The sequence below is a fragment of the Zootoca vivipara genome, chromosome Z1, assembly GCF_965207765.1.
Source record: "Zootoca vivipara chromosome Z1, rZooViv2.hap1.1, whole genome shotgun sequence".
Lineage (NCBI taxonomy): Eukaryota > Metazoa > Chordata > Lepidosauria > Squamata > Lacertidae > Zootoca > Zootoca vivipara.
Window position 1 is genome coordinate 5,414,493 of NC_142583.1, and position 13,137 is coordinate 5,427,629.

The 13,137-nt window shown below is 48.2% G+C and overlaps 1 protein-coding gene across 2 annotated transcripts in view; it reads right to left on the bottom strand.

The window, feature by feature from the left end:
- The window catches only part of TSPAN9 (tetraspanin 9), a 104,181-nt gene extending 91,551 nt beyond the window's left edge, over positions 1–12,630 (bottom strand). The window contains exon 1 of one of the 2 annotated variants that reach the window (XM_035113603.3): positions 12,534–12,630. The gene's annotated coding sequence lies outside the window, so the exon portion shown is untranslated. Of the gene's footprint in view, positions 1–11,930; positions 12,232–12,533 lie in introns of those variants that run through there. The other variant, XM_060279033.2, reaches the window with a different exon arrangement.
- Between the last annotated feature and the right edge of the window lie 507 nt (positions 12,631–13,137).

Sequence of the window (13,137 nt, forward strand, 5' to 3'; positions counted from 1 at the left end):
CCAAACTGCGGGAGGCAGTGGAAGACAGGAGTGCCTGGCGTGCTATGGTCCATAGGGTCACGAAGAGTCGGACACAACTAAACGACTAAACAACAACAACAAAGAGCCACCCTCATTTTCAGGGAAGCTCATACATGTAGTCTTCATGTATAGAAACGTCTCACTATAAAGTCTGTGTCACCTCCCCCTCCCCAAGCTAGCTGAAGGATTTCAACCTAGGGTGAAATTTGAGAGTCACAAGATATGTATGTGTGTATGTATGTATGTGTGAGAGAGAAAGAGAGGGAAGGGGGGGGAGGGACGGACTCTGACACACGCACACTTACTTTTAGGTCAGCAGGAGGGAAGATCAAGAGTATGTGTGTGAATTTGTACCTAAATTCCGTCACTGAGCTCCGTGGAGTACAGTGTGTGTCATTGTGTATGCATTCTTACTAATCAGATTTCGTACTGATTCAACATCAAAACGAAAGCTAAAACCTTGACTGCTGGAAAAGAAACTAATGATAACTCAAGCTGATCTCAGCATAAAAAGTACCTTAGATAGCAATGCTTTTTTTAATGAGTGGCATTATGATGCAAAACTAGTAAAACCATTGTCATCCCTTCCACTCACAGCTTGCTTTCAAAAAAGAAAAAAAGAAAGGGGGGTGGGAGCTTCATAAAAATGTAATATTATGCTGCTTGGTGATGTAGCAGGATTTATAGACCACAAAAGGCTGTACCAGATGCTGCTCCCCTGGGGATCAAGTCAGAGAGAGAATGCTAGTGCAGATGAGAATGCTTCCACAGTGCTTCTTCCCAGGACCAAGATATACTTTGCAACAAAATGGCTTATTAGGCTGAACACTGACACCAGCTCCCATTAACCCAACCCAGTACAGTATCAACAATGGTCAGGGTGGGGACCACAGCAGTATCTGGGGGGGGGGGGGCACAGGTTTCCCACCACTAAACATAAAGACTTAAATCTACATTCCTGCGGAACTCAAAATAGTCCACACACACACCAACACAAGCTATGGTGCAGGTTATAGAAGGCCCGTTTAACTAAATTGCCACTTCTGTTTACATGGAAGAAGATACAGAATGCACCAAAATAAGTTGCAAAGTTCCTTTAGCATAGGTTTCCTCAGTTTTTTTCCTGGCAGGACAAGCCAGCAGGCAGTACCAGCACACACACACACACCAACACCACCTTCCCCAAGCCTGGGAAACTTCTGCCCAGCTTAGGAGGGAGGAGGAGGAGTTTGGATTTGATACCCCACTTTATCACTACCCTAAGGAGTCTCAAAGCGGCTAACATTCTCCTTTCCCTTCCTCCCCCACAACAAACACTCTGTGAGGTGAGTGAGGCTGAGAGACTTCAGAGAAGTGTGACTAGCCCAAGGTCCTAAGTACCAGCACCTATTTTTTCCTACAAAAAATGTATTGGGTTTCCTCAAATATATGATAGCAAAAGCACTCTTATTTCTAAATTAAAACTGCAGGCTTACATCATTCTTTCCCCCTAATAAAACCTTAAACAGTACTGGTAATTTGCAGCTTACACTTGTTATACTCACATGAGTGGGGTGCCTGGAATAAAGAAATGCTCTCCATTTATTTCTACACACACACACACACACACACACACACACACACACACACAGCTGTTTGGGAAGGCAGCGGGAGGGCTCTGGCAACATGCTAGACCTTGCATGACTTTCCCAGAGCCTATAAGCAGCCCTCCACCTTGCGGAAGCCCTCCCAATGGCAAAGGTATCAATCAATGTCCTGGGGAGCCTCTGTTGCTGATTCTCATAAGGCACACAGCAGATAGTATTGCCTTATGAGATAGTACAGTGATACCTCGACTTACGAACGACTCGACAACCGAATTTTTAAACTTGTGAATGGGGCAAATGGCCGCGCACTTACAAATGTCTCAACATCTGAAAGGAAACCGTGGCGGTTTTAGATAGGGATTTTTCGATTTATGAATTTTTAGATAGGGTTGCTTCAACTTACGAATTTTTCCGTTTCCAATGCATTCCTATGGGAAATTGCATTTCCAATGGCGCTTTTCGACTCATGAATTTTTCGACCTACAAAGGTGCCTTCGGAACGGATTAAATTCGTAAGTCGAGGCACCACTGTATCCCTTTTGCACATGTAGCAGGCCATGCACACAAGCCTGCAGTGATAATGCTACCTTGCGTCATATTTCATGATTGTTCAAGGAAAGCACTCCAAAGTTATGAGATGCTGCAGGCACATAAAGAGCATCTCTGCTGCCCGGGGCGCACGATGGAGCGGGTTGCTCGCTCGTGCGCACTACAGAGCGGGTTGCCGGGGGCAGTGCTCCAGCGCCCGGATCTGAGGATCCTGATGCTAGAGTGGCGGAGGGGGTTGCTGCGCGCTTTGTGCTTCTTCCTACTCAGGCGGAGTGGCGAGGGATGTCAGCGGCCGCCGCTGACACTGCTCTCTGGCCCGCCCCTTGCCTCCGCCCCACCAGGAAGAAGCAAGGGGCGAGGCCAGCAACATTGGGGCCTCCGTGATGGCGGTTGCGCCACTGCCGCAGTAGCAACAGCCTCTGCTGCCCCCCACAGGAATGGAGCCCGGGGCACCCTGCCCCCATCGCCCCCCTATTGTCACGCCCCTGAGATGCTGTACTGTATTGCCTTTCAACTGAACCAGACTTGAGGCAGAAGGATGCTGTGCCCCCTGGAGTCTAAATGCCCTTGTTTACCATAACTTCAGTGCCTTGATCTATGGGGACTGACACAGGCGGGTAATTGCAAGAGATCTGACCAGAATAGTTGCCATCCTTGAATGCTTCCCAGACACCAGGATGTTCCCCTGCAAGGTTGGTGATTTGCGCAGAGTATGCTGGCAGATATAATTCATAAGTGATGTAGGCAGAGCATCCTCCACTATGGAACACAAAACTTCCAAAAGGCGACAGCTCTCCATTCCCTTCATGGAGATGGTGTAAGAAACTCTTTCCACAGGTTCCTCAACTCATTAGGCATCAGGCTTTCAAAACTGTTTTGGCAGAAATCATATTGTTCACTTCAAATTTGTCCTATTCTCTGAAACCAGCATTCTGAAAGTGCTCTCCTATGATATACTGGGCACTTAAGCCTAGGGCTTGCTGATCAGAAGGTCGGTGGTTTGAATCCCCGCGACAGGGTGAGCTCCCGTTGCTCGGTCCCAGCTCCTGCCCACCTAGCAGTTCGAAAGCACATCAAAGTACAAGTAGATAACTAGGTACCGCTCCGGCAGGAAAGTAAACGGCGTTTCCGTGCGCTGCTCTGGTTCGCCAGAAGCAGCTTAGTCATGCTGGCCACATGACCCGGAAGGTGTACGCCGGCTCCCTCGGCCAATAACGCGAGATGAGTGCTGCAATAATAATATTAATAATAATAATAATTAATTATTATTATTAATTTGCTAGTTGTATCTCTCCTTCCTTGTAATTCGTACCAGCATTTTACCCGTACAACTCTTTGAAAGTAAGTTAGGTTGAAACTTGAGAAATAGTGAAATTGGCTCATTTGTAACATTGCTCATTTTTATGCAAAGCATGGCTCTCATTTTAAAGAAATGCATTAACGTTTGTAGCAGCAGCCCTGGCTACAAGCTCCCCAGGTGAATGGTGCCTCTGGGGCTGGCCAGGGGGTGCTTCCCAGGCCCCTGTGGGGCAGTGTGAGGAGGCACCTCTCTTTGGGGTGGGGTGGGGGCAGCTCAGAGACCAGGGGTGGTAGCAGCGGCTGCTCAGAGGATTCCCAAGGAGAGGAGAGAGGAAGCTGAGGGAACACTCCACAAGGGCGGGTGTTCAAAAAGGGGTGAGGGGCTGCCAGCTCTGCAGGCAAGTGGTGACATAACTGGGTTCCTGAGCCCCATGGGGTGCCACAGAAATAATGTAGTTGGTCAAGGGAGCCTTGGGACTCAAAAAGGTTGAAAACCTCTGCTTTATGAGTTAACCAAGTGTTGCAAGCACCACCTAGTGGCAAAAAGCCACTAAGCATTTAAGCAAGCAACAGACACCAACAAGCATATATAAGCTGGCATGGTAATTATAGGCTTGGTCATAATTACCAGACATAGTAATTATGTTCCTCCCAAACAAATTTATTTATTCATACTGTACTTTTTCTTAAACATATTCTAGTTAAGTCTGGCTCATGATACATTTTTATCCATACATTTGTTTATCAACTTCCAAAAGTTCAAGGACAAAGGAAGTGCCATGTATAATTTTAGATTTAAACAACAAGGCAGGAAAAGCTTATCAAACCTTGTTTATCAGAAACTCTCTGTTAACTGTCTCCTGTCCTCATAAATCCATTCACACAAAGCCATGCCTGTGAAGTACATTGAATCTAAGTGCGGATGGGACACACACAACTGCAAATATTATTATATTATATTATATTATATTATATTATATTATATATTATTATTATTATTATTATTATATCATATTATATTATATTATATTATATTATATTATATTATATTATATTATATTATTAAAAAGGTAAAGGGGCCCCTGACCATCAGGTCCAGTCGTGTCCGACTCTGGGGTTGCGGCGCTCATCTCGCTCTATAGGCCAAGGGAGCCGGCGTTTGTCCGCAGACAGCTTCCGGGTCATGTGGCCAGCATGACAAAACCGCTTCTGACAAACCAGAGCAGCGCACGGAAACGCCGTTTACCTTCCCGCCAGAGCGGTCCCTATTTATCTCACAGGGTTGTTGTGAGGATAAAATGGGGAGACAGGGAACTATGTCTGGCACCTTGAACTCCTTGGAGGGAAATACAAGGGGCAACCATTCTGCGCATATTTGATTGGTTGGTGGCTGCCAATGCACACTCATTTTTTGGTCCTGGAAGAAGGCAAGGTAGGGGTGGGGTGGATGCCAATGCACAAGATAACCTGGAACACAACCCCTCCCACACACACACACACCAACGGCGAGTTGCCTGTACTGTACATGCAAGTGAATAAATGAAATATCTGCCCTGCAGGAATATGTTGTCAAGGTGAGAGTAGGGTGCAGGTCAGCAATAATTCCTTATTCAAAGAAACGAAACAGCTCAGGCCTAGTGAGCACAGCATCTCTTCCCAGTAGATCGTGCCCCAATGAGGTTGTTGCAAGGACCAAAGGTCCTCGCCTCCCTACAGCTTCCCAAGTCTCCTCCTACCTCAGGTAGGCAATCTGAGTCTCCTTGTCTGTCTTTGCTCTGCCTTCTTCGTTCCTCTTCTGGTTCTGGTGACCGCAACCATGGTTTAATGCAGGGGTCAGTAACCTTTTTCAGCCGTGGGCTGGTCCACTGTCCCCCAGACCATGTGGTGGGTCAGACTATTTTTTTTTGGGGGGGGATGAACGAATTCCTATGCCCCACAATTAACCCAGAGATGTATTTTAAATAAAAGGACACATTCTACTCATGAAAAAACACCAGGCAGGCCCCACAAATAACCCAGAGATGCATTTTAAATAAAAGGACACATTCTACTCATCTAAAAACATGCTGATTCCCAGACCGTCCGTGGGCTGGATTGAGAAGGCAATTGGGCCGCATCCGGCCCACAGGCCCTTAGGTTGCCTACCCCTGGTTTAATGTGCCTTTGGCACCTAGTTTCTATATCTTGAGTTTCCAACACTGGATTTGAACCAGGAACAGGAGAAACAAATGGGCCCCAGCAACCAAACATTACAGGGGAGAGTCCTTTTCATGGCTCAAGTCCCTCCATTCCCCCTCTCCTGTTCTGTTCCCATACCCCACCCTCAGTCACCAGTCAGCCATGCCCACTGAGCATGCACAGTTCTCTTTAGGCCGTGTTGGGAGAGACGGGGATGAACACTGGTGTGCCTAGTCCATCTCCACTGATATCTATGGGGACTTTCAGCCCCCGCCCCTTAATGCTGCCGCTTCTTCTTCTTCTTCTTCTTCTTCTTCTTCTTCTTCTTCTTCTTCTTCTTCTTCTTCTTCATACTGTTTTTGTACTTCTGCAAACCTCAGGGTTATCATAACTCTTCCTATTTTTGAAACGTAAGTTATGGTATGCAAAGACTTGAATCAGAATTAGAACACAGGATCACAATGATGATAAATCTTCCTTCCTAAACAAAAAAGAGACACTTACCTGCTCACACAGATTTTGCTAACTTACCCACTTTTCCCTCTGGCCTCTCCCCATGTTCACATAATTATTCCTAAATTACATTCAGCCGTTTCTCAGTTGGGAAAGCAATAGAAGTCCCAACAAATGAGCTTATTTCCACTGGCTGGGTTCCCTGAACCTGACCCCCACATCCACTGGTTGTAGATGGCTGGTACCAGCCAACTCTAGGCCACTGTCCCTGGACAAACATCTATTGTTAAAATACTAATGTAAGGCATTTAGTCAATCCACTGTTCTCAGTCGCTATCAAAGGAAACACTCACAGAAATATAAAAGCAGGAAGCATAACTAAAAACACATGCAGATTTGCCAAGAAAATGTGCTGACTGGGATTTTCATAGAAAATGGCCCCAGTCTATAAACAATGCATAGCATTTTAATTCTCCTATAGTTGCAAAAATCCCTTTAATAATCTGATATTGTGGTGAAACAATCCAGTTAAACCAGATTGTTGTTTTTTTAAATGAGAAGTATTTGACAATTGGGATGCGGGTGGTGCTGTGGTCTAAACCACTGAGCCTAGAGCTTGCCGATAGGAAGGTCGGCAGTTCAAAACCCCGTGACGGGGTGAGCACCCGTTGCTCGGTCCCAGCTCCTGCCCACCTAGCAGTTCGAAAGCACATCAAAGTGCAGGTAGATAAATAGGTACCGCTCTGGCGGGAAGGTAAACGGTGTTTCCATGTGCTGCTCTGGTTCACCAGAAGTGGCTTAGTCATGCTGGCTTACATGACCTGGAAGCTGTACGCCGGCTCCCTCGGCCAATAATGCGAGATGAGCGCTGCAACCCCAGAGTCGTCTGCGATTGAACCTAACGGTCAGGGGTCCCTTTACCTTTATTCTCAAGAATTTGCAATTGTATCTGCATCTGGGCAGCTGGGAACACTGATTCCAGTGGTATATTCCAGTGGTATATTCTGAAAAATACAGTATGTAAGCCAAGATTTCCTGGCACCGGTTTGATTATGTCCACATATATTTCAGCTAGACTGTTGGGCTGCAGTTAATACATACTAATGGTCAACTGAATGAACTTCTTCTTCTCCAAACATTTGCAATTCTGCTAATGTGTCTTGAGGCCTATTGTCCAAGATTAACTCATTGTCAATGCAGCGCCTGGCAAACACAGCCTTGGTGTGATATATTTCAGTGCTAAAAAGCGTGTTTTTAGTTGCATCACCTCCAAGGACCAAAATGTTGGCAGGCTGCTACCTTCAAGAGCTCGGATTGACACTGCGCTCCTGTATTGCCTGTATGATTCCATATGTGACTTCAGTGCCGTTTCCGTTGCACGTAAAGCAAGGTGGCTAAAAGCACCACAAGAAAGATGTCCAAATAGTGAAATGGATTAGCTCAATAGATGTTGTTATAAGAATTTTAAAGTCTTAGATATGTAATAAATGTGTACCAAACAGGGGCAGGGGGCTTCTAAGACAAAGGATGATTTAACTGAGGGAAACCTGGAGGGAAGAAGCATTGGATGACAACAGGCAGATATGAAGCCATTTGTAGATACAGAAACATACTGTTACAGCCACGCCAGGTGCCCCCCCAGGTGCCCCCCTGCCACAAACGTATTGTGTGTATCATTAATGCTAATACATTTAACAATTTTACCAATGATATTTTACCAATGATAGTAATCTTCCGCCTCCCAAATCACATGAGCCAATACACAATTCATATCAGTAGACACATTTTAAATATAATGTTTTGAATAGCAATTGTCAATTGTCGCCAGATTTGGCAACTGACATCTCCACCATCTGGCTGGTCATCTGGTGCCAGCCAGTCTATGGGGACGAGGGCTTTCTTTCCACTGAGGATTGCTGACACCTTGCTTTGTAAAGCAAATGAAGACAAGATGGGGGATTTATGTGAAGAGGGAATAAATGTTGTGCACAAAAGGAATCAAGTGGAAAAGCAGTTGAGAAGAGGTGTGGCTGCAGTTTCGCGCTAACAAATGTAGAAACCAAATCAAACCTCTTTTACACAATTAGAGGAGGTATCTTTATCAATTTGTGAACAACTTTGCGTAGAGAATCCATGTTGTTCTTTTTGCAATTTGTGATATTTGGAGAGTTGTAATCAGCCATAGCAAAACAGGTCATACATAAAGCACAGCACGACTTCAGAGGGCATGTATAGGAATGCACTGGGAAAAACCTGTAGTAGCTCAAAGCACCTCCCCCTCCCTTTTTTTAAAAAAATCATTTTAAAAATGAATTTGGGAGGTAGACAGGGCTGGAGCCAAGCGGGGTCCTTGGCAGCTTGGAAAGGGGAGTGGGCGAGCAGGCGAGCAGTGCTGGCAAAGGGGACTTGGCTCAGGGTTTAGCAATCCTGCAAAGGTAGGTGTAAAGGGAAAGGGAGAAAATGGGCTGGTGGTGGTTGGTCCAGATCGGGCGGAGCGTGTATGTGTGTGTCGGAGAGAAAAAACACAAATTTGCCCCTTCAAGGGGAAAATTTGATGGGGGAGATGTTGAGCTCGTGCCCCAAAGTTTATCACTGGGATATTGGAGGGTATGCAATTGTAAAAAGATAACATGTGATGGCAAAATATGCATTTAATATCGTAAGAGAACTCTGCATCATCAGGTTATCAGCATTGTGTGAATGTAATCTATGTTTGGAAGCAGCTCATTTCTCCCTCGAATTATTTTTTCCTTGTCCTGAGACTGAATAAAGTTGTGAAATGAACTTGAACTGGCTGTTTGTATTGGTTGCAGAATATGCAGCTGCCTTAAAACAAAACAGTCGAGAAAAACAATTTTGCATAGTAAGGAGAGCTATGCAAGACTTCTTATAGTTACTTGATGAAGGAAGGAGAACCCATCTATTCCTTCACATGCTCCAATACAGTTAGAGTCCAAGTTCTAGCAACCCCTGCTGCTTCAAGTGGGAGGACTGAGAGATAGGACTGTTCACCTGCAAACCCTTGTATGGTTCTCTTGTAAAGAGATATCAATATGGGCAAAAAAATATTGTTTTCATTTGGCTTTTGACCAGTTAAAATCAGTGAAGGGGTAGCAATTAAAGGCTCTTGTCTCAACCATGGTTATGAATTTCTTTATGTGCCTTTGTGTATCCCAGTTGGGGGGGGGAACCCAATTAAAACTGTATTAATGGCATTATAAGTCACCTTTTTCTCCATGGAGCTCAAGGTGGCTTACATAGTTCTCCTGCTCCTCATTTAATCCCGCAATATTTTCCACTTAGGGTTTACTTCTAAATGTTTAGAACAGCTAATAGCACCATCACATGCATGTCTACACAGAAGAAAAGTCCAGCTGAGCAAGTGGGTCTACAACCGCAGCCTGTGTTTTCCAAGTTCAAATATGAATCCAGAGGGAGACTGGGACATATTTGCTGAATGGAAACATTTCTTAACGTTTCCAAGACTGTTTAGTATTTAACTAATACTATGAGGCTTATCTCTGACCCTGGAAGGATTTATTAACTTGAAAACAACACAGGATGAACTGGAGCCGTAGGAAGAGTTACAAGTTGTGAGAGTCTCTATCCCAACTGTATATATGGAATGAATTCAATCATTTTCCTAGGTGGACAATGGGGCAAAAAGTTTGCAGCATTTAAAACTCTAAGAACAAGATCACACATATTTCTTTTATCCTGAGACAATTAGTTAGTACATACACCCATGAGGAAAATTATATATACAGCCACGCCTTTCTAGGTAGAATATATACTGAGCATTATTAGAATATATGTGGTACATTTGTTAAAAAATGAAGACCTGTGAATAGTCTATTTATTACATTTCTGTCCCATGCCTTTCTATTGAGAATTTCTTCATTCTCCTGGGCAAATTGCTTGAAAATGAAAGAATTTTTAAGGCAGAAAATATCCTTGCATGTTTAGGACCCTATTATTAACATTGGCCAAACAATGATTGTTCATAGACAAAGACAATTCACTGTAACTGTGTGGTGAGCCCTCATCTATGTCACTAGCTCAGCTCTTTTACTCGCAAATTTCTCCCAGGTGTTGCAAAGCTACAGAATACAGAATGGTTGACTGTGCATTTCTGTCGTTCACCTGAATTAAACAAGCATTAAAAGAATACACTTGATTTTATGCCGCTTTCCATAACCAACATGTTATTGAGGTTCATACACTTCTCTGAACTCCTGCAGGAGAGGAACAATAAGTCCATACAGGCAACGGCCGATTTGCATGGAGGTTACATTCCAGACCCCTGTGAGCATCGGTGGAGCATTTGTAAGGCTGCCCCACACTGTTCTGCCCCTTTCTGTGACTTTTCAGGTCACTTCCAGGTTCAGGCAGATGTGCTCATGCGTGGTTACACACATACGTGGACAGGCACAGGGCTTTTTTTCAGACGGAATTCACCAGAACTCAATTACGGCACCTCTCAGGTGGGCACCATTGCCATTCTAAGAAGAAGACCTCTTTTTCTAGAAAACCAGCACTGGACAAGGCTAAATCGGTTGCTGCCTGCCATGGGCGTACCCAGGATCAAAACTAGGGGGGGGCAAGGGGAGGGGCCAAGGCACGGAAGGGGAGGGGGCACAAAGTGGGTGGGAACGGCGAACTCGCGCTCCGCCGGGCTGTGCCCCTCCCTAGAAGCAGGGCTGGTGGGCGGAGGCGGAGCCCAGCCCAGCGGAGCGCGAGTTCAGCGTTCCCGCCCGCCGCGCCGCGCTCTCTGGTTCCCCGCCGCGCTTGGCCTTGCCTGAGGGCGCGCCGGGGAGCTGGAGGGAGGGTGCGGCGCGGTGCGGCGGGAATGGCGAACTCGCGCTCCGCCGGGCTGTGCTCCGCCTCTGCCCACCAGCCCTGCTTCTAGAGTAGGGCAGCTGCCCTAACTTGCCGCATGGTGGGTACGCCCTTGCTGCCTGCATTCCCTTTCTTTATGAGGCCAAAGGACTTCCCTTCAAATATGCATTTCCTGTGAAGTGCAGTAAACAGGGATTAAAATGAACAAAACAACCAGGAAGCATTAGATAAGAAGCACCCAATGTATCAGGTGTAGGGTTCCAGCGTCATATAAACTTAGCAGGTTTGAATCTAATTAGTGCATGAAGGTGTTAAAACCACAGAGTAAGCTGTCCTGCCAGGCTTAGCCTGTGCCATCACTTCCCACCAGCTCACCAAGCCTGTTATCTCTCACTCTTCATGTGAATTTTGGTATATAAGGAGATCTGAGAATGGCTTTAACCAGCCTCCTTTGTTTCAGTCCATAACGGAGTCTGAAACAAGTGTTTTTCTGTACCAATAGTTACTTACACCTTTTGTAACTAAGCAAAGTTTTGACTGCCTGTGCATCTTTTCTGACTTCTGCATGGAAAAGCACATGACTTTGACCTTTGAAGAGTTCTGTGTAGGTAAGCCATTTTATGACTTCTCAAATGTGTGGTCTGTCTCTGTGCTAGGGAAGTGGGGTAGCTTGGGAAAGAGCTTTTCAAAGAGGACATTTTGGGATTCATTGGAAGGGCACATTTTCAAGGTTTGACAGCCCCTACCCCCACGCTTTTCTTTGCTGCATATTTTGCGGTGTTAGATCTCAAAGAGCAAACTTTGCTCTTGCCTTCCAGGGTCCTATATCGGGCTGGTTTCCACGCCCCTCGCCCGCTTCTCTCCCTGCCTGCTTCCCGCTTTGTCCGCTCCGTTTTGGAGCCGTGGACCGTAAACACGCCAACTGCAGCTCCACGGGAAAAGGGAGCGAGAGGCTTCCCTGAAAGGCTCCGCCCGCGCGAGCTGCCCCGACGCCCAGCCTCCTACCTCCTCCAACTTCGGCGCAGTTGTGCAGAAGCACGGTCTCCCTCGCCCGTCTGCTCGGACTTTCCCTCAGGCGCTCTCTCCATCCCTCGCGAGCCTCCTCGCTCCGGACCAAGGGCTCTCTCTCGCTCCCTCGGATTGAACTCCGCCCCGCGCTTCTCCCCCTCGGGCCCCAGATGCTCGGCGACTACAACTCCCGTCATCCCTCACCGCTGGTCCTGAGGGCCGGGGATGGGGGGCGTTGTAGTCGCTGCACCACATCTGGGAGCCGAAGCCGCACATTCCTTCCCCGGCGCGCCCCCTCGAGGGCGGTCCGCTCCGCCCCCTCCGCTTCCTCGGCTGCGCGCATCCTGGCGCCTCGCCGCCCTCCCGGAGCAGCACGGGCGGGCGACCCTCCTTCCCAGTCGCGCCGGGACCCCGCAGCCTGACTCGAGGGCGCGGGGCCGCCCTCGGCCGCCTCCCCTTTGTCCGCGGCGCAAAAGCGGCTCCTGGGCCAAGTCCGGCTTCCCCTGCAGGCAGGCCTGCCCGGCTATCGTCCGGCCCAGCCTCGCCCGCCGCCCCCCGGGAAGCGGCGGCGGGACCCGCGCGACGCCGCGCCGCACTCACCGTCTTCGCTGTGCCGTCGGAAGCGAACCCGGGCAGCGGGCGGCGAGGAAGGGCAGCGCTCCGCTGGCGGCGGCTCCGCCTCGCGCTCTCCTCGGCTGCCAGCGGAAACCAGGGGAGGGAGCGGGGAGGAGCCGGCCGAGGCCGCGCGGCCGCCCTCCGCCCTGCGCCGCCCGCCTGACAGGCTTCGCCCGCTCCCCAAGCGCGTCGCCCTTGGGCTCCGGGAGATGGAACTGGAGGGGGAAGGAGGAGAAGGGGTCCCTGGCCGGGGACGGAGGGCGCCCTGGGGTGCAGCGAGGCTCGGAGCGGCGAAGAGGCGGCCGCTGCTTCGAGCCCCTCGTCCCGCGATCGCCGGGCGAGCGAGGCCACGGCGCTCCTGCGAGCGGCTGCTCCGGCCTCCTCTTCCCCGATGCCGGCAGAGGTGTCTCTGCTGAAAGCTGAGCTGGGGATGGTCCCCTGCCAGAACAAGGGCAGCGCGGTTGTGCGCGGCCCGCGAGGATCAGCTTGAAACCAGACCAGACCCTACTTAGCTTTGCAAATGTGCTAGCGTTTTCATCGCTGCATCACAAGCAGGGTTCCTATATGGAATCAGGTGGTCCCTGAGGTA